The following is a 6,000-nucleotide window of genomic DNA, read 5'->3' on the forward strand; positions in this document are numbered from 1 at the left end:
GCCCCCACTTCCTCCTCCCTAAGATAGTAAGCAATCAGATATAGATTATACATGTACAATTATGTAAAACATTTCCACATTAGTCATTTTGTACAAAAAGACTCAAATATAAGAAAAAAATTAAGAAAGTGAACATAGCATGCTTCAGTCTGTATTCAAACAATATCAGTTCTTTCCCTGGAGGCAGATAGTATACTTGATCATTAGTTCTTTGGAACTGTCTTGGATCGTTGTATTGCTAAGGTATTCACATTTCTTTATCCAACAGTATTGCTGTTACTATGTACAACATCCTCCTGGTTTTGTTCACTTCACTGTGTATTGGTTCATGTAAGTCTTCCCAGGTTTTTTCTGATATCGTCCTGTTTGTCATTTCTTATAGTACAATAATATTCCATTACAATCATATGCCATATACCACATATATGGGTTTAGCCATTCCCAGTCGATGGGCATCCCTTTGATTTCCAATTCTTAGCCACTACAAAGAGTGGCTATAAATATTTTTGTACATTTTGGATGTATTTGAGGATATATTTTGGATATCTTTGGGATATAGACCTAGCAGTGATATTACTGGATCAAAAGGTATGCACGGTTTTGTAACTCCAAATTACTCTCTAGAATGGTTGGATCAGTTCACAACTCGATCAACAGTGTATTAGTGTCCCAGTTTTCCCACATTCCCTCCATCTTTCACTTTTCTTTTTTGTCACGTTAGCCAATCTGATAGGTGTGAGGTGGTATCTCAGAATTGTTTTAATTTGTATTTCACTGATCAATTGTAATTTAGAGCATTTTTTCAAGTGATTATAGATAGCTGTGATTTCTTTTAGACGTTTTATTTTTGAACAAGCTTGTATATTTTACATTGTCTTTTGATTATAAAATTCTATATAGGGGCTCTCTTTTTTGAGCCTCATACAAACATGCAAGATGGGTAGAGGGATTATTTTATTTTATATCTCAAAGGAATTATTCCCATATGCCAAAGGAGACGGCTATAGGATGGTGGCTAGAATGCTGGGCTTGAATGCAGGAAGAGCTGTGTTCAGGTCTGGCCTCTGATACTTACTAGGCATGTAACTTTTGACACCTTGGTGGAAGTAGCTCCTCACAGTGCTGAAATCACAGTGTATTATGTATATATGAGGGTACAAGTGCAGAAATGGGGAGTTAGAAAGATTAGATGGTTCTCTGGTCCTCCCCACCCCTCAAGGTTGCTGCTTCTACAACCCTGAGAATACATTCTTCCCTGCTGGCTTGCTGAGGCTATCCCATTCCTGGTAGAACCATTGACATTTTAAAACTTGAATGGAAAGGCAGGATGGTAAAGTTGAAAGAATATTGAATTGGAGTCATGAAGGCTTGAGTTCAAAGCCTGCCTTGAACACTCACTAACTGTATGACCCTGGTTCAAATCTCTTGGCTTTAATTTTCCTCATCTGTGGAATCTAGGGGCGGGATATGACAGCTGTGTAAGGTCAATTCCAATTCGGAATCTATGATTTCATAATCCTGCGGACAGTTGAAGGTCTAATAAGAGGAGGTCATTATTCAATTTACATTTCAAAGGTTAGCAGTAAGAAATGGTAACACTTTGAAGCTTTCAGCTCCAGGAAACATGGTATGACAACAGTGTGTCCTGATTCCTCAGACCCTCTCAGAATCCTTCCAAGCTAGCAAAAATATTCCTTTCTTGGAGGATCTCTATCAATTGATGCAGAGTGAAATAAATGGAATTAGGAAAATAATAACTATAGCAACGTAAGGAGAAAGAACAACAATTAAAAAAACCTTTCTGCAGCTGAAACTGAATGTTGTGAAATTATAACGACCAGTTGGACCCATAGAAGAGATATTAGAAGGCACCTCTTCATCTTGTTTGCAGTTGTGAGGGACTACAGCTATGGAATCTTGGATTCCACATCACACTTTTTGGATGTGTTGTTGGCTTTACTGGACTATTTTTCTTTTCTTTCCTTTTTTATTCATTATAAAGGATGGTTCTCTGAGAAGGGAAGTCTTGTGGAATGTATTGGGAAATGTAGGTGATACGAAGATGAGCAACGCCAACACCAATTTATTTTTTAAAAAGGATATTCCTTTCTTATCTTGCTCTATCAGGCTTGTGTACAGGTCAGTCTGCTAGAAGTTGGGTTAGATCTTAGAAATTTATTAAGGTTTCTATATAAGAAATTTCAGAAAGTCTGAGAGACAGAAGAGGAAAGGTCATTTTTTTGATTTTTCAAAACAACAAAAGACTAATGTCAATGTTGGAGAACTGTTACTATCCTTATGATTTCCAAGGAGTAAACTGACCAATAGAGGGAAGAGCCATGTGTATATCTAGGGGCTAAGTACTAAGGGCATGGATCACAGACTGCTGAGTTAGGAAGGTTAAAGGACCCTTGTTTTCTTGTTTTGCAGATGAAGAAACTAAGGCCCAGTGAAGTACCCAATGTCACATAATATGCTCAAAATAGTAGACTCTAGACTGGGGCTCAGGGTCTCTGATTCCTGTCAAATCCTATGCTTCATAGGATATGGTACCATGAAACTAAGTTTGTACCCAGTAATCAGGGAATGGCTGAGTCTGAATGTAATGGACCAAAGAATCATAGACCAGCTTTCTGAGGAGCTTGAGAAGTCACGTAGTCAACTCTCTTATTTACAGATGAGGAAATTGAAACCTCAGAGGGTTTATTGGATTTCCAAAAGTCACAGGGGCAGTAAGTAACAGAGATGGAATTCAAACCCAGATCTGATATTAGTAAGAAAAGAAAAATGTAAGGAATTCAGAGAAATTGTGGAAGGCCTATATAAACTAAAGCAAAGTGAAATAAGAAGAACCAGGATCATAGACAACAACCACAATAATGGAAACACAAAGACCCCTAACATCAAGCCCCAGGTTGAGTAATTGGAATGACTGTCCTGGTAATGGAAAAGACATGAGTAAATAATTCTGTCTTTTGGTGGAGAGGTAGATGAATATAGGTGTGGATTGTTGTATGTTTTGTCACACATGGCAACTGCATTGGTTTTATTTAATGATTTGTTTTTATTGTTGATACATGACAGAGTTCATTTAGCTGAGAGTCAGGGTTGGGATTCATATCCTGAAATTACTAAGATGAAAAAGCAACAGATTCAGTGCATTTTTAAGAGAGGTTCATGGCTGAAGGCTTGAAGTTTATTGTCATAGAATCAGGTATACACACATCTATTTCATCGTGAGCTAAGATAGATAGATAGATAGATAGATAGATAGATGATAGACAGATAGATAGATGGATGGATGGACAGATGGATGGACAGATGGATAGATAAAGATAAAACCTATGATTTAATTGATACAGGGACTCCCAGATGGGGAAACTCCATCTACCAATTCAAATCAATTCAAAGTCTCTGCAGCTTATAGATTCAAAGAGTTCCCTAGAGCAGTGAGAGGTTAAAGGAATCATCTAGGGTCACACTGTCAGAATGTGTCAGAGGATTTGAACTCAGATCTTCCTCACTCCATTGGCAGTTCTCTGGCCCAGAAGTTCTAAACCTGGAGTCTGTGAACTTTTTTCTTAAATTTTGATAAATATTTGCATATAATTAGTTTCCTTTTTAATCCTATTTTATTTTATGTATTGAAAAACATTATTTTGAGAAGGGGTCCATAGATTTCATCAGACCCTTCCAAAGGAGTCCATAACAGAAAAAGGTTAGGAACTCTTGCTCTACCCACTAGGGTAGAGCCTCTTATCTCCTATGTTTTTCTAAAGAGAGACACATGCTCAGGATAAGCTTCACAAAATACTTGTAAATAAATTTTTAAAGATAATTCAGTTGTTTGTTTTGGGAGAAAGTGACCCTAAGTGTCCTTGGTATGAAGAAAACCCTGGGACTCTGGAAACTTTGATTTGGGGAGAGGGGGGTGAAGCAAGGTGAGACTGGACTGCACTTGAATGCAGCTGTTTAGTAGACATGGGGAAGAACAGCCCCCCACCCGGGAGCTCCCTATTTTAACAAATTATTCTTGTTAACTAGTTACTAAAGTTAGTTTTTTTCTATGCTACTGAAACACCACCACTAAGTGTTACCATAATCCTCTATATTTCAGGGAGCATAAGCAAAGCTCTGATCTCCCTACCCTACTTATATCTCTGCTTCTATGATTACAACACTACATAGCATAACACTGTATATTATAAGCACTATACTAAAGATACAATAGGCAAGGAAATTAATTTGCCACTAAAACAATGGCAATTTTAGAAAATGCTCCCTATTTTTCAGTTTGCCAGAGGGGGGAAAATCTCACATGTCTTATTTGGAAGGACAGGTACAGCCTTATGCCATTGATGTTATGGGTTTTCTTAAGGAAGTGAGCTTTGAAATATGTTTTGAATGAGAGGAAACTGACTGTGATTTTGGTCAGGAAGCAACAGCCTTCTCTAGAGCTGTTATTGAGTTCATCCTTTGTTGCTGAAGAAGACCATACCATCAGAGACATGATGATGTGACTTGCATTTGACTGTTTTGAGTCAGGGAAGGCTGTGCAGGTCACTAGCCTCAGTTCTCCTCTGGGGCCATCTGAATCCAGTGATCCGATATTCATCAGGATGACTGGAGATGACCCAGAGTGCACTGGGAGACCTTGGTCCCTTTAGATCAAGGTCTATTTAGGTACTCACTTAGGGTGAGGCAATGCCCATTCATTGAATAGGCCTGTTTAAGAAGTTGCCAGGGGATGGCTACTAGAGCTAGTCACAATTTGAAGGGGGGAGGTGTAACAAGAGTGGTCTAGTCATTATTTGCCTGTTTGAAGGAGAAAGGATTCATGGCTGGTGATGGAGTATATAGTATGCTATAATGGAAGAAGCCCTCAACTGGAAATCAGGTTCAATTATGTCTGAATCTTCATGACCCCATTTGGGGTTTTCTTGGTAAAGATGCTAGAGTGGTTTGCCATTTAACAGATGAGGAAACTGAGGCAACCGGGGTTATGTGCCTTGTCTAGGGTCACATATCTATTAAGTGTCTGAGGTCAGATTACAACTCAAGAAGATGAGTACTTTGGTCTTTCATCCTAGCTTGACTACTTTGACTACATTTAAATGGGACCATTTAAATTCTTTGATCCTCAGATTTCCCAGTATGTAAAATAAGGGGGTTAAATTAGAAGATCCCTTCCAATCCTAAAATCCTATTATTCTAAGTGATGAGATCAGGGACAATTTGATAAAAAGACCTTAAAATACAACGTGGAATTTTACTGCAGAAGTGGTAGCAAAGATGTTGTCAAAGCAACAGTTTATGCAGCTGGCTCTATTTTGGACCAATCAATGAGAGAGAAAGACTAGGATAATGTAGTGGATGGGATTTCAGAGATTTCTCTAAACTAGACCATGGAGTCGTCCATTGGAGAGAGATTGGAAATTTGTGGAAACATCCAAAGAACAGTAGCAGGCCCTAAACTAGACCCTAGAGCCATCCATTGGAGAGAGGGGGAATCTACGGCAGAACACAGCAGCAGTCCGATGGGGCCAGTGGACATGAGGCAGAGAGGAAAAAACAGAAACTTACTCACAGATTCCATGCTGCAGGAAGTGGCTGGGGGATAACCAGAGCTTAAGAGAAAAAATATGTTGGTGCTGAAATGTAGTTTCCAATTAAATAAAATGAAACAAGATTGCTCTTTAAATCAGGGTCTGAATAGCATTGTTTCATGTTTCTGTTTCTCTATTGAATCACTGAGTAGTCTAACATCAGAGAATCACAGGGCTATGGATTTAAGAACAGGAAGGAGCCCTGGAGGTTACTGAGTCCAGCCCCCTCATTTTACAGATGAGGAAACTGAGACACAGAATAGACAAGAGGTCTGCTCAAGGTCATGAAGTTGCTAAATGTCTGAGACAGGATTCAAACCCAGGTCTTCTTGAGTCCAAAGAGGGCACCACACAGATCTGATCCCTGACCTCTTAGAGCTGTGAACATAACTGG

Source organism: Notamacropus eugenii, chromosome 3, assembly GCF_028372415.1.
Source record: "Notamacropus eugenii isolate mMacEug1 chromosome 3, mMacEug1.pri_v2, whole genome shotgun sequence".
NCBI lineage: Eukaryota > Metazoa > Chordata > Mammalia > Diprotodontia > Macropodidae > Notamacropus > Notamacropus eugenii.